At 43.1% G+C, this 26929-nt stretch overlaps 1 protein-coding gene across 6 annotated transcripts in view; it reads right to left on the bottom strand.

Annotated features, from left to right (window-relative positions):
* The window catches only part of CEACAM20 (CEA cell adhesion molecule 20), an 82416-nt gene that overhangs the window by 35063 nt on the left and 20424 nt on the right, over positions 1 to 26929 (bottom strand). For 2 of the 6 annotated variants that reach the window (XM_037991795.2, XM_037991797.2), the window contains 3 exons: positions 15365 to 15425; positions 4550 to 4676; positions 3772 to 3850 (listed from right to left, as the gene is read on the bottom strand). The gene's annotated coding sequence lies outside the window, so the exon portion shown is untranslated. Of the gene's footprint in view, positions 1 to 3771; positions 3851 to 4549; positions 4677 to 15364; positions 15557 to 26929 lie in introns of all 6 variants that reach the window. The other 4 variants (XM_037991800.2, XM_037991798.2, XM_037991796.2 and 1 more) reach the window with 3 other exon arrangements.

The raw sequence follows: 26929 nt of genomic DNA, 5'->3' as shown, positions 1-26929 counted from the left end.
GAAGGAAAGGAAGGAAGGCAGGAAGGAAGGAAGGAAAGAAGGAAGGAAGGCAGGAAGGCAGGAAGGAAGGAAAGAAAAGGAAGGAAGGAAGGAAAGAAGGAAGGAAGGAAGGAAAGAAGGAAGGAAGGAAAGAAGGAAGGAAAGAAGGAAGGAAGGAAGGGAAGGAAGGAAGGAAGAAGGAAGGAAGGGAGGCAGGAAGGAAGGGAGGCAGGAAGGAAGGAAGGAAGGAAAGAAGGAAGGAAGGAAAGGAAGGCAGGCAGGAAGGAAAGAAGGAAGGAAGGAAAGGAAGGAAGGCAGGAAGGAAGGAAGGAAAGAAGGAAGGAAGGCAGGAAGGCAGGAAGGAAGGAAAGAAAGAAGGAAGGAAGGAAAGAAGGAAGGAAGGAAGGAAAGAAGGAAGGAAGGCAGGAAGGCAGGAAGGAAGGAAGGAAAGAAGGAAAGAAAGAAGGACGGAAAGAAGGAAGGAAGGAAGGAAAGAAGGAAAGAAGGAAGAAAAAAAAGAGTGGGGTAAGGAATATGATTATTCCATCCCATAGTTAAAAACACTGAAGTTCACAGAGGTGAGATGATTGGGTAAAGTCACAGGGCATCTCAGACCCTGACTCTCAACCTCCGTGTGTGTGTGCCTTTTTCCAAGGGCCCTTTGCTACCCCCAGTCCCACCTTTCTGTACACCCCGATCAATGAACACCAATGTGGCCACATCACCCCGCCACGCCTTCAGACTCTATGGGTCCCTGTACTGAAGGCGCCTGACCCAGACCAGCCCAGCATTCAAGACCTCTGCCACCCACCTTGTTCTTCCCAGAATGTCTGAACCTTCTGACCACCCACCTTCTCCTAAGCCAGCTTCCCTCCCCACCACCTCTGCCCTGAGGCACTCTCCCCTCTTCCCCTCCTCCCCACCCAAGACAACAGAGCTGCTGCTGGAATGGACTTCCCAAATCTGCCCCTTCATGCAAAGGGAGGGTTTTCTCTCCTGAAATCCCCACCAACTCACCCACTCAGCCCCAAGGGCAGATTCCATCTTTTGCTGTCCCAAGGAGAGAAAGGGACTTTCTGGGCCCCTCCCTGTAACACAACTTCCAATTTATTTCCAACAGGTGAAAACAAACCAGGTCCTCTCCACTTCCCACCCTTACCTACCAGGTATCGTACCTTACCTACCATACAGGCTGGTTCAAAATTGAGTCTTCCCAGGCGGGACTGACCTCCCAGCCCAGGCTGCTGCCCTATGACTGTGCCCTCACTGAGTCCATTCACTCAGCAAAGATTTGTGTGGCCCTACTCTGTGCCGGGCACTGTTTCAGGTATCAGGGCATGCCAGCAAATGAAACAGAGATCTCTGCCTTTATAGAAATGACACGTTATGAGTGCTGGGAGGGGACGGGGGAAACAGATAATAATTGAGATACATGAGAAATAACTGGCTGGGCATGGTGGCTCAAGCCTGTAATCTCAACATTTTGGGAGGCTGAGGCAGGAGGATCACTTGAACCCAGGAGTTTAAGACCAGCCTGGGCAATGAAGCAAGATCCCGTCTCAAAGTAAATAAATAAATGTGCTTTTTTAAACATTTAAAAATGTGAAAATATTAAAAATAAATTTTTAAAAAATTAGAAAACGTGGCCACAGTGGCTCATGCCTGTAATCCCAGCACTTTGGGAGGCTGAGGCGGAAGAATCACTTGAGCCCAGGAGTTCAAGACCAACCTGGACAACATAGGGAGACCCCCATCTCTACATAAGATCAAAAAGTTAGCTGGGTATGGTGGTATGTGCCTGTATTCCCAGCTACTCAGGGGGCTGAGGCAGGAGGATCACTAGAGTCTGGGAGTTTAAGACCAACCTGGGCAACATGGCAGGATCCCACCTCAAAGTAAATAAATAAATAAATGCTTTTAAAAAATTTAAGAATGCAAAAACATTAAAAATAAAAAATAATAATTAGGAAATGTGGCCAGGCACAGTGGCTCATGACTGTAATCCCAGCATTTTGGGAGGCTGAGGTGGGAGAATTGCTTGAACCCAGGAGTTCAAGACCAGCCTGGACAACATAGGGAGACCCCATCTCAGCACAAGATCAAAAAGTTAGCTGGGTGTGGTGATGTGTGACTGTCCTCCCAGCTACTCGAGAGGATCACTTGAGCCCAGGAGTTTGAGGCTGCAGTGAGCTATGATCATGCCACTGCACTCCAGCCTGGCTGACAGAGTAGCTGGGACTTTGTCTCTAATATAAATAAATGAATAAATAAGTGGAAAATTACTAAACTATCTATGACGTTGGAAAGTGATGTGTGCCATGGGGGATGAGGGCAGGCAGCGTCAGAGTGCCAGAGTGGGCATGCAGAATTCAATGCTAAAGCAGGCAGTCTGGGTAGACCCCATGGAGTTTTAAGCAACGACTTGAAGGAGGTGAGAGGGCAAAATATACATACATTTGGAGGTTTCTAAGAATTAATTCACTTCTGAAAAAATTTAAAAATGCAGGCAGAGTCCCAAGGAGCCATTCCCTGCTTCCTGCATTTAAATAACCGAGTTTCCTACTGCTGCCACAATAAATTCCCCCAGACTTGGCAGCTTAAAACAACGTAAGTTTATCCTCTTGCAGCTCTGTAGATAGAAGTCCAGGTTGGCTAAATGGCTTCTCTGCTCTGGGCTTTATGAAGCTAAAATCAAGGTGTTGGCAGCTGAGCTCTTAATTGGGGGGCTTTGGGAAGAATCTGCTTCCAAGCTGTCATTCAGGTTTGGGTTGGCAGAATCCAACTCCTTGGTATTATGAGGCTGGAAACCTGTTACTGCGCTGGTTGTTAGCTGAGGGCTGCCCTTAGCTCCGGAGGCCTCTCTCCTGTCCTTGCCTTTGAGCCTGTACATCTCAGAGCCAGCAACACCACAACAAATCCTTCTCCGGCTTGGAATCTCTCTGGCTTCCCTGTCTGCCGCATCTCTTCACAGTTTTTTTTTGTTTTTTTTTTTTTCTTTTAAGACATAGGGTCTCCCTCTGTCGCCCAGGCACTGGTGCAATCATAGCTCACTGCAGCCTTGAACTCCTGGGCTGAAGAAATCTTCCTACCTTCGCCTCCCAAAGCACTGGGATTACAGGCATGAGCCACTGCACCAGGCCCTCTGTCTGCTGCATCTCGCTTCTGCTTCCAGCTGGGGAAAGTTATCTGCTTTGAAGGGCTTGGGTGATTAAACTGGACGCACCTGGATAATCCAGGCTACTCTCCTTATTTTGACGTTTGTAACTGTATCAGTCCATTTTCACGCTGCTGATAAAGACATATCCGAGACTGGGCAGGTTACAAAAGAAAGAGGTTTAATGGACTTACAGTTCCACATGACAGGGGAGGCCTCACAATCGTGGCAGAAGATAAGGAGGAGCAAGTCACATCTTACATGGATGGCGGCAGGCGAAGAGAGAGCTTGTACAGGGAAACTCCCCCTTATAAAACCATCAGATCTCATGAGACTTATTCACTATCATGAGAACAGAATGGGAAAGACCTGCCCCCATGATTCAATCACCTCCCACCAGGTCCCTCCCACAACACATGGGAATTCAAGATGAGATTTGGGTGGGGATGACAAAGCCTAAACATATCAGTAACCTTAATTACATCTGCAAAGTCACTTTTGCTTTTGTAATGTAACATATTCACAGGTTCGTTCATTTTTTATGGCTGAGTAGTATTCCATGGTGAATATATATCACAGGTTTGAGGAACTAGGATGTAGGCACCTGTGCGGTGGGGGGGGGTCATTATTCTGCCTACCATAATGACATGATGTGAAGACAGGAATGTCTAGAGTTCAGGCAGCCATCTTGAGACCATGAAGCAGCAATGCAACACACTGAGGATAGAGGCATGGATGAGAGGATATCACTGAGCCATGGAATAAACCTAGGGCATCTTGTAAAATGACAATTATGATTTTTGCCACTGTGATCCAGGTTATCTTTCGTTTGCAGCTGAATGCATTCTACCTGGATCCTTTCCAGGTCACCATTGGAAGTGCTTATTGGAAGATATCGCATCAAAACCCTGATCTTTCAGAAGTGTAGAGTTTGTAGTAGTGTTCTTTGTCTTAAAGGGTGCTAAAACTTGTAAAATTGACTTCAAGAAAGAGCCTACTCAAAATTACTCCTCTGTTTAAACAGAGATTCCAGTCTAAGCTCCCTTTTATCCCATATGGGGATACTGGGGCCCAGAGGGTACAGTGAAGTTTTTCTCTAGGGTCATAGAACTGAGTCCTCTTGGAGCATCTCTCTCCTCTCTAAAAAGAGAGGCTTGAAGACCCCCAGCTGACCCTACAAGAAGTCTGGGATGCTGCCCTTCTTTCCTGGTAAATCCCCTCCCATGATCCCTTACTGTCCATGGGGTGAACATGTAATTCCTCAGTCTGGCATCTGAAGCTTACTGGTCTGGTGCCTCCCTCTCCAGTCCTCATCCTCAGCAACCCACTGTGCACACAGCAGAGGGCCCTCAGAGCCATTTTACCCAGACACATTTTGAAGACTATTCTTCCTCTGAAAGAGTATTTCATCCTTACCTTGCTGAACTGAACTCCATAGGATTCCTGGACTGGAGAGAAGGAAAGAAGAGTTAAGTCCCAAGAGGCGACTGGAAAAGGTGTCTTCCTCTGCAGCTAAGCCAAAAGCAGGCTGTCTTCATTTCACCTTCAGAAGGAAGGAAAGGGGGCAAAAAGATGAGATCTCCGCTTCCTAGGCGAGCCTGAGGTCCCAGAGAACCTTGAACGTAGAGCCACCCTCATGTTATCATGGTGAATAATATTGGGGTCCATCCCAGCAAATGGAGCTCATGCAGTCTCTGCCCAGATGTGCACAGGGATGACACACCACGAGCGATCTTGGTCCCATCCCACCCCTATTCTGCTCCAGGCTTCAGGTAGCACAGTGGTTAAGGACCCAGACTACACAGTGAGAGAGAAATGGGTTCGAAGCTCCCCCAGCTCCTCTGCTCACCATCTATGTGACCTCAAGCATGAGACAGAGCCTCTTTAAGCCTCAGTTTCTTCTGCATAATGGGTGCTCCTCCCTGCTCGATGAGATGAGGAGATGCTAAATGCAGTGGCTCAGCAGTGGGTGAAATACAGCAAGCCCCCAGGACATGGGGCTGCTGCAATTTGTCTTTGCACAACTGATAGTAGGATGGAGAATGGCTGCTCAAAGATACCAGTTCCTAATCCTTGCAACCTGGAAACGTTACGCCATAAGGAAACAAGGTTTTTGCAGATACAATTAAGGATCATGAGATGAGGAGGTCATCTAGATGATGCGAGTGGACACTAAATGCCATCACGAGTTTCCTGATGAAAGAGTAGAGATTGGACACACACAGAGGAGATGGCAATGTGAAGAGGAGCAGAAGGTGACCCAGACACAAGTCACAGAATGCCACCAGCCAGTAGAAGCATGACTTCAGCAGACCCAGGGTCCCACTCCCAGAAACCTCCAGAATCCCTCAAGGGAATTATAAACCAGCAAGAGATAGCTCTTTTCTTCCCTCCCTCCCTCCCTTCCTTCCTTTCTTCTTTTTTTTCTCTCTCTTTTTCTTTCTTTCTTTCTTGAGACAGGGTCTCACTCTTTTGCCCAGGCTGGAATACTGTGGCGTCATCATGGCTCACGGCAGCCTCAAATTCCTGGGCCCAAGCAATTCTCCCATCTCAGCCTCTAGAGTAGCTGGGACCATAGGCATGTGCCACCACATCCAACTAATTTTTTATATTTTTGGTAGAGACAGAGTTTCACCATGTTGCCCAGGCTTGTCTCCAACTCACGAGCTCAAGTGATCCACTTGCCTCGGCTTCCCAAAGTGCTGGGATTACACTAGTGAGTCTCTGTGCCCAGCCTAGGTAGTAATATTTATGATTAGCCATGCCATAATTATAATATGATATTATACCTAGGATTTAGTAGACACTATATAAATGTTAGTTATAACTAATAATATTGTTACTTTAACAATATTATTAATAGACAAATTTAGTTACCATTTACCACGTACAGACATTAGCTAAGTCCTGATGATGCTGGTGAATTGTCACCACAACCTATGAGATAATGGGTACCTTTATCCCCATTTCCCATGGGTGAGGAAACTAAGGCAAGAGTGGTTAGGACACCTTTCCAAGGTCACCACTGCAAGGAGCTGGTGACAGAGGGCTTTGAACCCACTTCCATCTGACTCAAGAGCCCAGGATTTAACTCAGGACAAATGGGTGGTGCCCCAGCGCCAGCCCTGACCGCCAGTTCCTGAGCAGGTTCTTCCCCTGCAGACTCACCCACTGATCCTCAGTGCCCCTGGTCCCTGCCAGTGAAGCTTGCAGCTCCCAGATAAGTAGCCCCCTCTGGGATCTCCAGACACTCAGTCCTGGCTCTGTGACCTCTGAGGGGCCCACAGCTGGTATCTAGGACCTTATGACCCCAGCAAAGTAACCGGCAGTCCCTGTAAGCGCCATGCTGATCAGGACACCCAAGGCAATCCCTGCGATGCCTCCAGCAGGAATGGCGGCCCTGAGTAAGGCTGGCTGCAGGTCATCCTCAGGAGCCTCTGCAGGAGAGAGAGAGAGATACAGAGAGAGAGAGAGAGAGAGAAAGAGGGAGAGAAGGAGAGAGGGAGGTAGAAGGGGAGAGAGGTGTCAGTGCTGGGGCTCTGAGTTTCAGGTCCTCAGAGCTGTTTCGTCCATGTACTCAATTCAAATCCTCTTCTCCCTCCATTTTACAGATTGGGAAACTGAGGCCCAGGGAAAGGAAGAGTCTGGACCAGATAATAAATATAACACAGATGACAGGAATAATGACTGGTAAACTATATTATCTCATTTATTGCTCAAAACAACCCTATGAGGTAGGCTTTGTTAATATCCCCATTAAAGAAACAGGCACTGAGAGGTTAAACTACCCATTCACCATCACACATGGGGTAGAGTTGGAATTTGAAACATGTTGATGCCAGAGCTTACACTCTGAACCCCTGCACTATGTGGCCTCTGAGGATCATATTTATCCATTCCTCATTCAACAAACATTTACTTAGCACATACTGTGTGTGCCAGACACCTTTTTAGGCACTCGAGGGGTATTGCAGAAAACAGAGCAGACAAAATTCCTGATGTCCTAGAGCTTACACTTCAGGAGGGAACTGAGACATAAAACACACAATGAGGGCCAGGTGCAGTGGCTCATGCCTGTAATCCCAGCACTTTGGGAGTCCAAGGTGGGCAGATCACGAGGTCAGGAGATCAAGACCATCCTGACTGACACAGTGAAACCTTGTCTTTACTAAAAACACAAAAAATTAGCTGGGCGTGGTGGCACACGCCTGTAGTCCCAGCTACTCGAGAGACTAGGGCAGGAGAATCGTTTGAACCCAGGAGGCGGAGGTTGCAGTTGGCCAAGATCGTGCCACTGCACTCCAGCCCAGGCAACAGAGCAAGACTCTGTCAAAACACACACACACACACACACACACACACACACACACACAAAATGGAGCAAATATATAAAGTGATGACAAGTGTTATAAAGGAGTAGAATAAGATGCTATTCGAGGATCTCACAGGAGGACCAGACTTAGTCTGGGGAAATCAGGGAACGCATCCTGGAGGAAGTGACATTTAAGCTGAGATCCAAAAGACAAGTCCAAGATCAGCTGGCAGAGGGGTGAGTCTCCTGAGCAAAGTGGCCAGCATTCATTAATTCATGTATTCATTCATCAAACTGTTCCAGGCACTGATGATACAGCAGTCAACAAAACAGACAAGGGCTCAACCCTCATAGATCTGGCCACCTAGATGGAGAGATTGGCGATAAATAATCAATATAATAATTAGGGCCTGGCATGGTGGCTCACGCCTGTAATCCCAGCACTTTGGGAGGCCAAGGCCAGTGGATCACCTGAGGTCAGGAGTTCAAGACCAGCCTGGCCAACATGGCAAAACCCCTTCTCTACTAAAAAACATACAGCCAAGTTCAGAAGGACCACCCAACTGACCTGCAGACTTACAAGCTGTAACAAACTCTTATTGTCTTGAGCCACTGGGTCTTGGGGGTCATGGAGAGATTGGCAATAAATAATCAATATAATAATTAGGGCCTGGCATGGTGGCTCATGCCTGTAATCCCAGCACTTTGGGAAGCCAAGGTGGGCGGATCACCTGAGGTCAGGAGTTCGAGACCAGCCTGGTCAACATGGCGAAACCCTGTCTCTACTAAAAACACAAAAATTAGTCAGATGTGCTGTTGCACGCCTGTAATCTATTTCTTATAAATTACGGAATATGCATTTTCCTTTATAAAGAAGAGTTGTGCTATCTTGCTCCAAATTTTTAAAAATATTGGTATAAAAGTTATTTAGGGATGAAAATGTTTACTCTCGATGGTTACCCTTCTGAGATCCTTTTCTTATTTGTATGGTGTGATTATGACTTAGCAGAATAAAAGGATGTTATAGCACAGTGCATCTCAGCATCAAGGTGATTCATAGGAGCTACAGAGGGTACAACTCAGCTGTGTGGGAGGTCACCCTGGGTGTGAGGCAGGTCATTTCTTACATTTGTATATAATTTCAAGGGGTTATGGGGCACTCTAAGGACCAACTTTAGAGTTCAAGTGAGGACTCTTATACCTAGATTACAAATTAGTAAATATCTTTCTTTTTTGAGACAGTGTCTTGCTCTGTTGCCCAGGCTTCAGTGCAGTGGCACTAACATGGCTCACGGTAGCCTCGACCTCCCAAGCTCAAGCGATCCTCCCGCCTCAGCCTCCTGAGTAGCTGAGATCGATGCATGCCACCATGCTCAGCTACTTTTGAAAAACTTTTGTAGAGTGGGGTCTTGCTGTGCTGCCCAGGCTGGTCTCAAACTCCTGGGCTCAAGTGATCTTCGTGTCTTGACCTCCCAAAGTGCTGGGATGACAGGTAGTAAATACCTTTCTTGAAGTCAACTTAGAAATACAGGTTGAAAGTTACCCATGTCTCTATAACTTTTGACCCAATGGTTACACTTTTAAAGACAGTTTTATTGAGGTATAATAAGCAAATAAAAATGTTTTATGTTCAAAGTGTACAATTTGATGTTTTGATAGTTGATCTCTATAATCAAGCTAATTAATATATCCATCACTGACTGGGTGTGGTGGCTCACACCTGTAATCCCAGCTCTTTGGAAGGCCGAGGCAGGTAGATAACCTGAGGTCAGGGGTTCGAGACCAGCCTGGCCAACATGGTGAAAACCCGTCTCTACTTAAAAATACAAAAATTAGCCAGGTGTGGTGGCACGTGCTTGTAATTCCAGCTACTTGGGAGGCTGAGGCGGGAGGATCTCTTGAACCTGGGTGGTGGGGGTTGCAGTGAGCCAAGATCATACCCCTGCACTACAACATGGACAACAGAGTGAGACTCCATCTCAAAAAAGAAAGGAAGGAAAGAAAAGAGAGAAAGAGAGAAAGAGAGAGAAAGGAAGGAAGGAAGGAAGGAAGGAAGGAAGGAAGGAAGGAAGGAAGGAAGGAAGGAAGGAAGGAAAGAAGGAAGGAAGGAGAAAAAAACTGCTGGATGCTTGCATGCATTGCTTGCATTTCGGGTACTGAGTTTTGTTCATCAAATGCATTATCTCATGTACCACTGGTACCACCCTGTGCTGTAAAGACTATTAATATCCCATTTTACAATAGGCAAACTGAGATTTATGTTGGGTAAGTGAGTTGTGGAAAGTCAAGTTGTTAAGTGGGTGAATCATTTTTAAACTCAGGGCTATGTGACTCCAAACTTCAAAACTACTGTGAAATAAATACTATGTAGAAAAATCTAGTTTTAAAAAATCTCAGAAAATGAAGCAGGCACAGTTTTTTCTACTCCATCCCCTGAGCACAGTTAAAAACCTTGGATATTATCACTTCTACACTGCTGGTGGGAGTGTAAACTTGCACAGCCGTTATGGAAAACAGTGTGGAGATTCCTTAAAGAACTAAAAGTAGAACTACCATTTGATCCAGCAATCCCACTACTGGGTATCTACCCAGAGGAAAAGAAGTCATTATACGAAAAAGATACTTGCACACGCATGTTTATAGCAGCACAATTCACAATTGCAAAATCATGGAACCAACCCAAATGCCCATCAATCAATCAACGAGTGGATAAAGAAACTGTGATATATATATATATATATCTATCGCACATATGATGGAATATATATATATGATGGAATATATATATGATGGAATATATGATGGACTATATATATGATGGACTATATATATGAAGGGGTGTGTGTGTGTGTGTGTGTATATATATGATGGAATACTACTCAGTCATAAAAAGGAAGGAATTAACAACATTTGCAATGGCCTGGATGAGATTGGGGACTATTATTCTAAGTGAAGTAACTCAGGAATGGAAAACCAAACATCATATGCTCTCACTGATCTGTGGGAGCTAAGATATGAGGACACAAAGGCATAAGAATGAGACAATGGACTTGGGGGACTTGGGGGGAAGAATGGGAGGGGAGCAAGGGATAAACGACTACAAATAGGGTGCAGTGTATACCGCTCAGGTGATGGATGCACCAGAATCTCACAAATCACCACTAAAGAACTTACACATGTAACCAAACACCACCTGTACCCCAATAACATGTGGAAAAATAAAATAAAGCAATAGAGAAAAAAATCTGACAATATGAACAGTACATCATTGTTCTATGGGAATAATATCAAGCAGTCTGTCAAAGGTGTAGCTAAAGAATAAATAAACAAATACAAACAAATAGATGACTCAGAAAGGAGAAGAGAATATGGCAGACTGGCTACGGATCTCAAGACCAGAGAAAGGACACGGTGGTGAGTTTTCTGGGCTTTCTTTGTGCCTCACAGATCCCAGACTGGGAGCTGGAGAACCTGGCAATCCAGAAATGCCAGTGAGTGTAGACCCAAAAAAGGCTCAAGCAAAGCCTGCTCTAGCCAAAGGACAAGAAGGGGCAGCCTGACGAGATTTGCTAAAGACAGCAAATCTTTAGGGGATAATCACTTTGCTGCCCCACAGAAAAAGCCTGGACATTTACCCTTGCCAGCTGTACAGAGACACCCATCCCCTCCACCAGGCTGAATGAGCAGCTGGGACTGTCCTCCTTACCCAGCAGTAATGAGCATCGACCCCGCAGTGTCCATTGAGGCCACTAGGGAGCAGTAATGAGGCGTCTCTGCCCCTTGCGGGCAGGATGGTATCAGAGGATGTCTTAGTGGGATGCCTGAACTCTGCTAACTGCCCAGAGTAACAGATGCCCCGCGCCACCTGGAATGTCAACAGAGGCCAAATGGGGAACCTGGAGCTCCATCCCCACTGGCTGTAACAAGATGGTGCCCCTTTTGCCCTACCAGCAAGATGTCAGAAGAGACCCGCTATAACAGAAGATTTAAATGAGATACAGCATCTCATAATATCCAAAATGTCCAGAGTGTCATTGAAAATCACTTGTCATACACCTGTAATCTCAATACTTTGGGAGGCTAAGGCAGGAGGATTGCTTGAGCTCAGCAGTTCAAGACCAGCCTGGGCAACATAGTGAGACCCCATCTCTAAAAAAAAAAAAAAATTGACTGAATGAGAAAGACATTCCTTAAATTAAATGAGGAAAGACAATTAATAGAGATGACATGGATTGTTGTTGGTGTTTTCTAACTTGGTCTTGAGTTTTCTAGGAGATTTAGTTATAGATGTTTGAAGGGTAATTTTCACTGGTTACTTCTTTATCTTGGTGGACGGCCTAATGCCTACATGTCTGACATGTGACCAGGTGTCCCTCTCACAGCACATTCGTTTGTTTTGTGTGTGTGTATTTGTTCTTGAGACAGAGTCTCACTCTGTCACCCAGGCTGGAGTGGAGTGGTATGGTCTTGGCTCACTGCAACCCTCACCTCCCAGGTTCAAGCAATTCTCATGCCTCAGCCTCCCAAGTAGCTGGGATTACAGACGTGTGCCACTATGCCCAACTAATTTTTTTATTTTTATTTTTTAGTACAGATGGGGTTTCACCATGTTGGCCAGCCTGATCTTGAACTCCCAGCCTCATGGGATCCTCCCGCCCCAGCCTCCCATAGTGCTGGGATTACAGGCATGAGCCATCATGCCTGGCCCACAGTACACTTGTTTATAATGGCAGACATTCTTAAGTCTTTTGTCTGACCTATGTCCAGTTTATTTCTACGAAGAGAGCCATGCTTTAGGACAGCCCTGACCAGGAAAGACGTTAGGTTTGGATGTGTCTGTCAGGTGAGACACAAAGGAGGCAGCACGACAAAACACATGAAATAACAGGGGCAGTTTATTACTCAGATTCCAGAGAAGACAGAACAGCACATCTCGCAGAGCCAACAGGAAGAAGAGAGTTTTCTGGGACACACACACTCAACCAGCGGGTGGGGAGCAAGAAAGAGAAAATGAGAGACCTGTGGGCTGATGCCTTTATTAGGGTCTCAGGCAGTTTTCCACAGAGAATTCTAGCTGGGTTTAGAGCCAGCAGGCACAAGTTGCATGGAGCCACACTGACTGGGAGGTGATCACTGTGGCATATCCGCACAGTCTATGCAGGGTCTGGGGGTCAGAGGGACAGTCAGGTGGCTTGTATCTAGCTGTTGCATAAGGAGGTGGTTAATAGGAAGTGGTAGTGTAAGGCAGATATCTGGATCTCCCACATTAAGGGTCTGGGGGAAGGTGGAGACCTGGAAACTGTGTCAAGGGTGACTAAGCCTTTCTTCTGGTATGAGAAAGTCCAACTTATATTCAAAATAGATACTGAGACAGGCACAGGGGCTCACATTTGTAATCCCAACACTTTGGGAGGCTGAGGCAAGAGGATTGCTTGAGCTCAGGAGTTTGAGACCAGCCTGGGCAACAGAGTGAGACCTCCGTCTCTACAAATAAAATTTCAAAAACTTAGCTGGGTGTGGTGGCACATCCCTATAGTCCCAGCTACTCGGGGGACTGAGGTGAAAGGTTCACTTGAGCCCAGGAGTTCGAGGCTGCAGTAAGCTGTGATTGCACCACTATACTCCAGCCTGGGTGACAGAGTGAGACCCTGTCTCAAAACAATAAAATTTTAAAAATCAATACTGAGTTTCTATAAAATTATAAGAATTCACTACGCTGATGTTAGAATTGTTTTAAAAGAATCTTAAAGCAGCCATCATAAAAATGCTTCAATGAACGATTATAAACACTTGAAATAAGTGAAAAACCAGAAAGTTTCAGCAAAGAAATAGAAGATAGGAGAAAGAACCAGATGCAAATTTTAGAATGGAAAAGCACAATAACATAAATTTTTTAAAAACTTAATGTTTGAGCCCAGCTGCAGAATGGAGACGACAGAAAGAAAAATCAGTGCAGATAAAAATTACCAAATCTGAACAACAGAAAGAAAATAGACTGATAAGAAATGAAGAACAGAACTTTGGGACTTGTGGGACTTTAACAAAAGAGCCAACATTCATGTCATCGGAGACCTAGAAGGAAAAGAGGAAGTGGGTATAATGGCTGATTTCCCAAATCTGGCAAAAGACATAAATCTAGAATCAAGAAACTGAGTAAACCCCAGTGCCAATGTGGTAATCAGAATCTAAACATAGTCCTTCCAGATTTCTGTTCCAGGTTGTTCAATCAAATGCTAATCTAGGTATCGCTCTGAAGGGATTTTGTAATGAAAGCCCAAGTCAGCTGATCTTAAAATACAGAGATTATCTGGGTGGGCCTGACCTGATCCAGTGAGTCTTTTAAAACCAGAGCAGATGAGAAAGTCAGAGAACCAGAACACAAGGAGGATTCAATGTATCCTTGCTGTCTTTGAAGATGCACAGGTCAATGTGTGAAGAGGGTAGAGTGGCCTGCAAGAGCTTAGAGTACCCGCAGCTGACAGCCGGCAAGGAAATAGACCTCAGTCCTACAAGTGTAAGAACCTGGATTCTGGCCAGGCGCAGTGGCTCATGCCTGTAATCCCAGCACTTTGGGAGGCCGAGGCGGGTGGATCACGAGGTCAGGAGATCGAGACCATCCTGGCTAACATGGTGAAACCCTGTCTCTATTAAAAATACAAAAAATTAGCCGGGCACAGTGGCATGTGCCGGAGCTTGCAGTGAGCCGAGATTACCCCACTGCTCTCCAGCCTGGGTGACAGAGTAAGACTCTGTCTCAAAAAAAAAAAAAAAAAACCAGGATTCTGCCACCGTCTGAATGAGCTTAGATGTGGGTTCTTTCCCAAAGCCTACAGATAAACCCCAGCCAACTCACATCATTTGGCCTGGTAAGAGAACCCAGTTGAGCACACTTGGTCATCTGGGGTACAGAAACTGAAATAGTAAATGTTATTCACTGTCTTAGTTCACCCAGAATCAGACTCTGAACTAGAATGTAAGTGCAATTAGTTTCTTTCTTTCTTTCTTTATTTACTATTTTGGAGATGGAGTCTCTCTCTGTTGCCCAGGCTGGAGTGCAGTGGCCTGATATTGGCTCATTATAACCCCTACCTCCTGGGTTCAAGCGATTCTCCTGCCTCGTCCTCCCAAGTAGCTGGGTCTACAGGCACACGCCACCATGCCTGGCTAATATTTTGTATTTTTAGTAGAGATGGGGTTTCACTGTGTTAGCCAGGATGGTCTCGATCTGCTGACCTCATGATCTGCCCGCCTCGGCCTCCCAGAGTGATAGGATTACAGTTATTTTGAAGAAAGCATTGGTAAAGGTGTGGGAAAGTAAGTAAGGGAAAAGAAGGAAGCCATATAGAGAAATTAGCTCTATAGAAAACTGGAGCTCACCTCTGAAAACCGGTATAAAACACACCTCTGAGGGCCGGGCGCAGTGGCTCATGCCTGTAATCCCAACACTTTGGGAGGCCAAGGCGAGCAGATCACCTGAGGTCAGGAGTTCAAGACCAGCCTGACCAACATGGAGAAACCCCCTCTCTACTAAAAACATAAAATTAGCTGGGTGTGGTGGCACATGCCTGTAATCCCAGCTAATCAGGAGGCTGAGGCAGGAGAATCGCTTGAACCCAAGAGGCAGAGGTTGTGGTGAGTTAAGATTGTGCCATTGCACTCCAGCCTGGGCAACAAGAGCAAAACTCCATCTCAAAACAAACAAACAAACAAACAAACAAAAAACACCTCTGAGTTGTTCCCCTAAGTTCTGGGGACTATATCTACCAGTTCCTTCTTGGTGTTAGTTAATGGTCACTCCCAGGATGTTAATTTCTCTGACATTTTTGGCCTGCTCTCAGTTGGGGCTTGCATGTTCTTGTACTCAGAGAAATCATACAGAGAGGCACAGACACTCATGGAAGGGTTGGGGGAGTACTTACCGCTTTCTTTCAGTCATTTCCATAATTTCTCTTCTTTCATCGTTCACTTGTCCTAAAAGTCCTGTGTGTCAATAATAAATTACACCCACTGAAACGAAGACATGTATTTCCATTTCATGGACTTTCATTTTCTATTAGTGTCTCCTTCATTCCACTCCATCTTATTATTAGAATGATTCTACCACTGTCTTTCTGGAAAACAGGTGCAGGAATAAATTTATTCTAAAAAATAAAACAGCATCTATGCAAAGAGGTCTTAAAACCTTAATAATTAGTTCTATAAAAATTTAACTCGAAGTAATGCCGGACACTTTCCAAATGCATACTGATAGTAAGAAAAAATTATCAAATACCCACATTCGCATTTTGTCTAGACATGGTTACAGGCCTAAATCCCTCAGTTGATCAATTTGAGGGACCAAATAAATCTCTGTTATCAGTATAGCAACAGCACTTTCTTGTTTTGTAGCAGTGCATATCAAAATAAGATCCAATAAAAAATGGAATCTCAAGAAATACATCTTCTCAAGGTAAACTCTCACTAAATTATAATTGAATGATTAGTCTGGTATAATTTTAGTAAACAAACTGTAGAAAAAAAAGACAGGACAAAATATAATAATTGAGTTGACAAAGACCAACTCCTAAGCAGTTAATTTAGTGTTCGATTAAACCCAAAACTGCAGAAGCATGATTTTCCCATTTATAGTATGCTCACATACCATAAATGAGTCATTTTAACCAATTTAGAAGTAAGACCTGGCCAGGCACAGTGGCTTACACCTGTAATCTCATCATTTTGGAAGGGCAAGACAGGTGCATTGCTTGAGGCCAGCAGTTTGAGACCAGTCTGGCTGACATGGCCAAACCCAGTCTCTACTAAAAATACAAAAATTAGCTGGGCAGGGTGTGCACGTCTGTAATTTCAGCTCCTTGGAAGCCTGAAGCACGAAAATCACTTGAGCCTGGGATGGAGGTTGCAGTGAGCTGAGATGGCACCACTGCACTCTAGCCTAGGCAACAGAGGGAGACTCTGTCTCAAAAAAAAAAAAAAAAAAAAAAAAAAGCCAGGCATGGTGGCTCATGCCTGTAATCCCAGCACTTTGGGAGGTCAAGGCAGGTGGATCACAAGGTCAGGAGTTCAAGACCAGCCTGGCCAATATGGTGAAATCTTATCTCTACTAAAAATGCAAAAATTAGCTGAGCGTGGTGGCACATGCCTGTAATCCTAGCTACTCAGGAGGCTGAGGCCGGAGAATTGCTTGAACCCGGGAGACGGAGGTTGCAGTGAGCCAAGATCACACCACTGCACTCCAGCCTGAGCAACAGAGCAAGACTCCATCTCAAAAAAAAAGAAAAAAAAAAAAAGGAAGTTAGACATGAGTATTGTATTCTGTCCTAATAAAGCGATTATTTGGCATTACACCTTAATGAATTTTATCCAATCAATTTGCCCTTGTAGACACAGAGTGATTCATGTAATATGACATGTAGCATAATCAAGTTTAATCTCTGTCATATTGGTTGTTTATCTGTAGGCTATGGTTGTAAAAGAAGAATAAATAAATAAAGCAATCTATCAATCTTGATCAAACAACATAGGCCACAGTTGATTCAGATGTTACAATGATGTAGTTGGTACAACTCACTGGGCAGCATACACCATGAGCATTAAAGAAAAATGATAATTATGGCAAGACGCAATGGCTTATGCCTGTAATCCCAGCACATTGAGAGTCAGAGGTGGGCGGATCTTCTGAGGTCAGGAGTTGGAGACCCAGCTGGCCAAATGGTGAAATCCCATCTCTACCAAAAAATATAAAAATTAGCCAGGCACAGTGGCACATGCCTGTAATCCCAGCTACAGGGGAGGCTGAGGCAGGAGAGTCGCTCGAACCCCAGAGGCAGACTGCAGTGAGCCGAGATCATGCCACCGCACTCCAGCCTGGGCAATAGATTGAGACTCTGTCTCACAAAAAACAAAAATGAAAAATGAAAAATGAAAATCAACCGCATGAAAGACAATTCAGTTTATGCCTAGCCTTCATTAAAGATGAACAAGAAAAAATAACACACACACACAAAAAAAATAAACGTCTCGGTGAAAAATCACATTTGGGCTTTCATCTCCAGGGCAGAGTATAGATGGCAAATACATGTTTGATGTAATAACTGATTTTGTGATATGCCTTTATGATTGAAAATAGTTGACATATTAAAAAATAATAATAGTAAAACAAATATTATTTTAAGCCTCCACATTTGTGATAATGTTGTTAGGCAGCAATAAAAAAGTAAAAAATAAAAATAAAAATACACTCAAGCAAAATAAACCCAAATGAATCTATGCCAGGACATATCATAATCAAACTTTTGAAAGCTAAAGATAAATTTAAAATCTTGAAAGCAGTGAAACATAAATGATACCTTACCCATAGGAAGAAAACAATTTTAATGAAAATAGATTTCTCATCAGAAACTGCGAAAGCCAGAAGGAAGAAGCACAACATTTTACAAGTGATAAAGAACCGTCAACCCAGGATTCTATAACCAGAGAATGAAAGAGATGTACATTTATATGTATACATATAAAATATGTATATATGTATATAAATGTATATATAGAAGCCCTGAGGTAAGGCTTCTATATTTCGTTTGAACTAGTAAAATGTCAAAACCAGTAGGCTGTGATAAATTCTATATGTAATACGTAGAGCCACTGCTAAAACGTCTATACAAAGCGACACTTTCGAAAACATTACAGATAAATCAAATGAGATTCTAAAAAAATGTTGATGTGATCCATAAGTAGGCAGGAAAAAGAAAACAGAAAAACAAAAAAGCAAAAACCAAACATAAGACAAAAAAAACAAAAAAAGAATTGGCAGACCTAAGCCCTAACATAACAACAATTACATTAAATTTAATAGTCTAAATATACCAATTAAAAGATTTATATTTACAGACTGTATTTTTTAAATGAGCCAGTTAAATGATAGCTACAACAAAATTACTTCAAATATAATCATACACATAGGTTGAAAGGATTAAAAAAAGATATACTATGTCAATATTAATAAAAGGAAAGCAAGAGTGGTTATATTAGCATCAGATAAAGAGCAGAGCAAAGATAATTAACAGGGACAGAAAGGAACATAATGATAGAAGAGTCGCTCCACCAAGAAGACGTGGAAATCCCAAATGTATACACACCAAACAACGGAACTGCAGAATATGTGATGGAAAAATGGACAGAACTGAAATGAGAAACGCATAAATTGACAATTATGGTTTGGGACTTCACCACTACTCTTAACTATTGATAGAACAACTAGAAAAAAAAAATCAGCAAGGATAGAAGAACTCAACACTACCAGCAATCAAAATCTAACTGACATTGACAGCACATTTCACCCAACAACAGCGAAATACACATTCTTTCCAAACATTCACAGAACATATACTAAAATAAGCCATGTCCTGGGCTAGAAAACAAACCTCAACAAACTTAAAAGAATTGAAACCATACAGTGTGTTATCTGACCATAGTGGAATACAACTAGAAATAACTAACAGGAAGATAAGAGCAACATCTCCAGATACTTGGAAGCTGAACACCACACTTTTAACGAAGTCATAGGTCAAAGAGAAAGTTTTGGGGGAAAACAAAAATACATTGAACTGAATGAAAAAGAAAACACAGCACATCAAATTTTGTAGGATGGAACTAAAGCAGTGCTCAGAGAGAAATTCATAGCACAAAAATGCTTATAGTAGACAAGAGGGAAAGTATCAAATTGATCATTTAAGCTCCCAACTCAAGATAATAGAAAAAAAGCAAAAGAAAGCCAAATAAAACAGAAGAAATAAAATAATAAATGGCAAAAATCAATAAAATTGAATAGAGAAAACCAATGAGACAAAAAGTTGGTTCTGGCCAGTCACGGTGGCTCACACCTGTTGTCCCAGCTAGTTGGGAGGCCGAGGTGGGAGGATCACTTGAGCCTGGGAAGCTGAGGCTGCAGTGAACAGGGATTGCACCACTGCACTCCAGCCTGGGTAACAGAGTAAGATCCCCTCCCCCTAAAAAAGATGGTTCTTACAATCAAAAGTGATGAACCTCTAGCATTATTGACAAATAAAATAATGAAATTACTTGTCACCAATTTATCAGAAAATCAATCAATCACTAATGTCAGGAAAGAAACAGTGGATATCATTACAAGCCTTGCTGACAACAAAATGATAACAAGGGATTGTGACAAACAGCTCTACACACGTAAATTTGACAATTTACATAAAATGAACCAATTCCTCAAGAAAGCAAAAACTACCACCACTAACCCAATATGAAATAGAGAATTTGAATAACCCTACAACTATTAAAGAAACTCGTTTTTAAATTTTAAAACTCCTGAAAGGAAATTCTCCAGGCCTCAGTAGTTTCACATGAGAACCACCACTTGATCCAGCAATCCCACTACTGGGTATCTACTAAGAGGAAAGGAAGTCATTATACAAAGAAGACACTTACACACTCATGTTTATAGCAGCACAATTCCCAATTGCAAAAATGTGGAACCAACCCAAATACCCATCATCGTATATATATATGATGAAATACTACTGAGCCATCAAAAAAATGAATTAATGGCATTCGCAGCAACCTGGATGGGATTGAAGACTATTATTCTAAGTGAAATAACTCAGGAATGGAAAACCAAACATCGTATGTTCTCACTGATATGTGGGAGCTAAGCTATAAGGGTGCAAAGGCATAAGAATAATACAGTGGACTTTGGGGACTTGGTGGAGGGGAAAGGTGGAAAGGGGGTGAGGGATAAAATACTACAAAGTGGGCTCGGTATATACTGCTCCGGTGATGAGTCCACCAAAATCTCACAAATCACCACTGAAGAAATTATACTACCTGTTCCCCAAAAACCTGTGGAAATAAAAAAAAAAAAACTTAAGAAAAAAAATTAAATGTGAAAATATAAGCTACAGACTAGAATAAAAAGAAAATATTTGTAAATCATAAATCTAATAAAGGACAACTATCTATAATATGCAAATAACTCTCAAAACTCAACAGTAAAAACAAAACCAAACAACAACAACAATCTATATTTTTCAGTGAAATCTCTCTTCACGGTACCACATAGTCATGATTACTGTAGTTATATAATAAGATTTGAATCTGGGAGAGTGCTACCTCCTACTTTATTCTTTTTTTACAAAATTGTTTTATTCAGTTATTTTCCTTTGCACACAATCTTCTCATCATCAAAGAGTGATTTCATTGAAAAACATAACACAAATGGCAAATAGGCACAGAAAAAGATATTTAATCAACATCATTAGCCATTAGGGAAAAGCAAAGTAAGACCACGATAAAATATTAGCTACATACCTATTAGAACGACTAAACTTGAAAACAATCATAGGGACGATATGAAACACTGCCAAGGATGCAGAGACACTGTATCTCCCACACCTTGCTGATGGAGATGTAACATGGTACAGCCACTCGGGAACATAGTTTGGCAGCTTCTTTAAAACACTAAACAAACACTTAGCATATGATTCAGCAATTGCACCCCTGAGCACTATCCCAAAGAAATAGAAACTCAAGGCAGGCACGGTGGCTCACGCCTGAAATCCCAGCACTTTGGGAGGCCGAGGCAGTGGATCACTTGAGGTCAGGAGTTCAAGACCAGCCTGGCCAACATGACAAAACCCCGTCTCTACTAAAAATACAAAAAATTAGCCAGGCATGGTGGCATGTGCCTGTAATCCCAGTTACTCAGGAGGCTGAGGCAGGTGAATCGCTTGAACCCGGAAGGCAGAGGTTGCAGTGAGTAGAGATCGCACCACTGCATTCCAGCTTGGGCGACTGAGTGAGACTCTGTCTCAAAAAAAAAAAAGCAGGGCGCCGTGGCTCATGCCTGTAATCCCAGCACTTTGGGAGGTCGAGGTGGGCAGATCATGAGGTCAGGAGATCGAGACCATCCTGGCTAACATGGTGAAACCCCGTCTCTACTAAAAAAAAAAAAAAAAAATACAAAAAATTAGCCGAGCGTGGTGGCGGGCACCTGTAGTCCCAGCTACTCCGGAGGCTGAGGCAGGAGACTGGCGTGAACTCGGGAGGCGGAGGCTGCAGTGAGCCGAGATGGCGCCACTGCACTCCAGCCTCGGCAATAGAGCAAGACTTGTCTCAAAAAAAAAAAAAAAAAAAAAAGGTCCACATAAAATCCTATAGGTGAATGTTTATAGTAGCTTTATTGTAATACCCAAAAAAACAAAAACAACCAAGTTGTCTTTCAATAACTGAATGATTAAACAAACTATAGTACATGGAAAAGTGCTCAGTAATAAAAAGGAACAAACTATTGATATGTAACTACAGTTGACCTTGAACAACATGGGCTTTAACTGTGCGGGTTATAAGCAGATTTTCTTCTGTCTCTACCACCCCTGAGACAGCAAAACTAACCCCTTCTCTTCCTCCTTCTCTGTGTGAAAACAACGGGGATGAAGACCTTTATAATGATCCACTTCCACCTAAAGAATAGTAAATATATTTTCACTTTCTTATGATTTCAATACATTTTTTCTAACTTACTTTATTGTAAGAATACAGTATATAATACATAGAACCTACAAAATATGGCTTCCATTCAACAATAGGCTATTAGTAATTAAATTTTGGGGCAGTCAAAAATTATTTTCAACTGGATGGAGTTCAGCACCCCTAACCCCCACATTGTGCAAGTGTCAACTGTATTTGAATGGATTTCAAGGGCATTATGCATGAGTAAAATATTGAAGTCACTCTCAAAAGGTCACATACTGTACAATTCCATTTATATAACATCCTTGAAATGACAAAATTATAGAGATGGAAAACAAATTGGTGGTTGACAGGGGTTAAGTATGGGGGAAAAGAGGGAAATGGGTGTGACTATGAAAAGGTGGCACCAGGGAGAACTTTGTGGCAATAAAATCGTTTTGTAACTTGATTGCAGTGGCGTTTACATGATCATGTGATCAATTGGAACTACACACACAACTACACACACACATTGTACCAGTATCATTCCTGATTGTGACATTGAACTACAGCTATATAAGATGTACTCATTGGTGGAAACTGGATGAAAGGTGCATGGGATCTCTCCATGATACAATTTCTTTGCAATTTCCCATGAATCTATAATTGTTTCAAATGTTAAAAAGAAAAGCAAAGTTAAAGATTTTACAAATTAAATCTGAAAGGAAATAAACTAAGTGTTAATAATTGCCTCTTTGGGAGTTGGAAATACATGAGATTTTTCTGTTTTGCAAGTATTTTCTACAATGAGCATATATGTTACTTTGTTTTTATCATTTTTTTTTTTAAATCTTCTTCAAACCATGGTCATGAGAGGTCTACTTAGCTGCTTACGTGGTCCCCTCCAGTGATGGCACAGGGGATGGTCTCTCCTAAGACATCCCTAGGAAGATGGCCTCACAGGTGAAGGAACTGGGGAGAATAGAGCATCTCCTAACCAGGGAACTCTGAGTCATGCAGCAAGCATCAACTATTTGCAACAAAAAACATGAGAAACAGACGCTTATTCACAATGCTGGTAGGAATGCAAAATGGTATCATTGCAATGCAGTGGGGGTGGGAAATATCTAACAATTTATGTATGGCTCTGCTTTTCATACCAGTTACCCTATTTCTAGGAAGTTCACCTGAAGAAACACCTCTGGCAATATGAAAACACATGTCCACAAAGTTATTCATCACAACACCGTTTGTCACTGAAAAATATTGGAAACCACCTACATGCCCAAGCATAGGAGAGTAGCTGAATGAATTATGGTACCTCTACACAATGGAATGCTGCTGTAACAAAAGAATGAGGAAGATTTCCATGGCCTGATAAGAAATGATTTGCAGGAACTATCACAAGAACAGAAAACCAAACACCGCATGTTCTCACTCATAGGTGGGAATTGAACAATGGGATCACTTGGACATGGGAAGCGGAACATCACACACCGGGGCCTACTATGGGGAGGGGGGAGGTGGGAGAGATGGCATTGGGAGTTATAACTGATGTAAATGACGAGTTGATGGGTGCTGATGAGTTGATGGGTGCAGCACACCAACATGGCACATGTATACATATGTAACAAACCTGCACGTTGTGCACATGTACCCTAGAACTTAAAGTATAATATAAAAAAAAAAAGAAAGAAATGATTTGCAGGACATTCTGTCAAGTGAAAAAAGCAAATTGCAAAAGAACATATACAGTATGCTATCTGTTGTGTTAGAAGGAACAATAAAACATACACATATCTATTTATCTTTACACGCACACACAAAGGATAAACCAGGAAGCAATGAAGCTGGTTATCCATAAAAGGTGGGAGGAAAATAAACTGGAAGGAATATGGGAGGGAGTGACCCTTCTCTGAAATGTCTTTATAACAAGGTTTGACTTTTGAAAGCATGTTAAGATTCTAAAAGTTCAAAAATTAAAATTAAGCAGAAAAACGAAACCAAATTAACCTAATTGTATTTCAAATGAATATTATAATTATACTGAAAGGGAAGGAAGGAAGGAAGGACAGAAGGAAGGAAGGGAGGGAGGGAGGGAGGGAAGGAAGGAAGACAGGCAGGAAAGCAGGCAGGAAGGCAGGCAGGAAATGTGGGAGGGAAGGAAACAGGGAAGGAGGGAGTAATAAAAGGACTAACTCTAGTAATTTGTGTATATTTTACTATATACCCATAGTCTTTAACAGGGTTGGAAGATAACTGCAAACAAATCCTGAATTCATTTTAGTAGAACTGTTTTTTATAGTGGTATGGGTGATGCAATTGTAAGACTACGTTAAATGTATTATATTGTTATAATGCATATAGATATATCAAATTATTATATTAAGCAAATGAGTAAATGTGTTAAAGTTGGGAGACAGGATTCTACCTGTGGAAGAAGGGACATGCAAATATGAAGTGGGAAAAGCAAAAAAGAACCTGGGATTAGGAGTGGTGGTATAAATGCATGATTTCTCAAATATGCATAATCACGTGCAAATGTGGGCATATGTGTATGTCTGTGTGTATACATGCACGTATTTTTCTAGTTCTATCCACTGAAAGAGCCTAAAAGCAAAGACACACAAGTAGCACCTAGGTCCTAGATCTTTGGTCTCTAATACTATTCCATGTTAAAAGGAAGCAGTGCTCTCCAGAGGAATGCCTTATTCCAGGAGAAGAGCAGAATATGTACAACATGAGCCCCGAATATCTTATTATGCCAGGCATGGAGTGCTTTTAAAAAATGAGCATGTCCCAGGGGAGATGAAAAGGGCTCCCACTAGTCAACTTCGGAATAATTTAAGCACCCAAATATTAAGTACAGTAACAAGTTATAAACCATTAGAAAATATAAATTAATGAGTCTTTACTGATAATAGATAAATTAATAGGTAGATGACAGATAGATAATAAGTAGATGATGATAGATAGTTTTAATTTTTAAACGGGGAGATATATTCTTTAAAAATAGCAACACCACTAAAGATAAAGAAAGGCCGTAGAGGCCAGGCATGGTGGCTCACTCCTGTAATCCCAGCACTTTGGGAGGCTGAGGCAGGAGGATCACTTGAGGCCAGTAGATTGAAATCAACCTGGGAAATATAGCGAGACCACACGTCAATGAAAAAGAAAATTTTGGTTGGGCGCGGTGGCTCATGCCTGTAATCCCAACACTTTGGGAGGCAGAGGCAGGTAGATCACCTGAGGTCGGGAGTTCAAGACCAGCCTGGCCAACATGGCAAAACCCCATCTCTACTAAAAATACAAAAATTCACTGGGCATAGTGGTGGTCACCTGTAATCCCAGCTACTCGGGAGGCTGAGGCAGGAGAATCACTTGAACCCGGGAGGCAGAAGTTGTAGCAAGCCGAAATTGCGCCTGGCATCTCTCTTGCCTCTCTTTCACTAGGTGATACTCAGCTTCCCCTTCACCTTCTGCCATGATGATAGGCTTCCTGAAGCCTCACTATGAGCTGAGCAGATGCTGCCATGCTTGTACAGTCTGCAGAACCATGAGCCTAATAAATCTCTTTTCTTTGTAAATTACCCAGCCTTAGGTTTTCCTTTATAGCAATGCAAAGCAGATTAATTCACAGTGCCCCCTTGAAGAGGAGCTGAGAGGACTAGACAACTGTTTATGTCAAGCTCCTGGAGCAGGACCTGGCCCATCCTCCGTGCTCGGCAAGTATCAGAGAGTATCATCAGTTACGGGACTATCCTACATTCCTACCTTCTTTATCATTTCATCATTTCTGTTAATCATCACCTGCCTACTACTCTCCAGGCACTCAAAATGGGGTTTGTTTGATTTTCATAGCAGCCCCAAGGGGAAGTACAATAATTTTGCAAATAATGAAATTAATCAAAGAGGTCAAGTGACTTACCTCAGGTCACACAGATGACAGGGGTGGAGCTATAAATTAATTTGTCTGGTCCTACTCAAAGCTTCCCTGCCCTGCAACTTCCCCTTTAAGACATGATTGTTTAATAGAGTGGGTCTGGGACAATGAACATTTGTTAGGTACACCAGTTCTGGGAAGCTGGAAATGGGATCAGCCAAGCCTTGAACTCTGATACAACCTCTGAGAAATGCCCTCCCCAACCCCAGTTCTCAGCCACACCCTCACCTATGAGCAACGCTCCCATCCAGGGCTCACCCCAGCCATGGGGAGCAACCAGGAACCAGGCCAAGGGTCCTTTAGGAGTGCTTCCTACTAGAAGGACATTGGTTTGCAGAGAACAGACTGTAAGAACCCCAAGGTGAGCTGATTTGTGTGTCCTGCCCAGAACCTCAGCCCAGAGAGGAGATGGCCCAGCCTTCTGTCCCCATGATGAGGGCCATGCCCATGGGGCATCGGTGGCCAGCCGGGGAGGGACTGGCACAGTCCTCTTCAGTTTACAACTGTTCAATGACTCATTAACTTCTCCTTTTTTGGTCGTGTGCCTGGCCCAGAACTCGTGCCCTTTGATCCTCCCAATCATCCCCATGGTAGGCAAACGTGGGAGGGCAGGGGACTGCATGTTCCCCTCCTGGTTTCCTGCTGTATAAATGGGGAAACAGAGGCCCCAGGAGAGCAAGTGATCCCCCAGGACCACACAAGGAGTCTGCAATCTGGCCCTGACAGGATTCCAGTCTTTGGCTCAAGCCTCAGCCAGAAGACTCATCCTGCATGTCTGGCCCAATCTAAAGACTCAAGTGGGAGACAGGAAATGAAAATCTTCAGGAGCCTCAGGGAGGCTCACTGGAAAGAAAAGGAAATTCGTATTTACTAAGAAACCAGCTTTGCTGATGCAACAGCAAATCCTTCAAAGTTCTCCAGAATCCAACCACTTCTCACCAGCTCCACCTGCACCAGCACCATCTCCCACCTGGACCATTGCAGGATCCTCCTCAATGGGCTCCCTGTTCCTGCCCTCCTATTAATACCTAAGTTGTCTCATGTCCCTTGCCTGCTCAGAGGCTTCCTG

Source organism: Chlorocebus sabaeus, chromosome 6, assembly GCF_047675955.1.
Source record: "Chlorocebus sabaeus isolate Y175 chromosome 6, mChlSab1.0.hap1, whole genome shotgun sequence".
NCBI lineage: Eukaryota > Metazoa > Chordata > Mammalia > Primates > Cercopithecidae > Chlorocebus > Chlorocebus sabaeus.
Note: the sequence above shows the minus strand (reverse complement) of the source record. Positions and strands in the feature narration are given on the sequence as shown.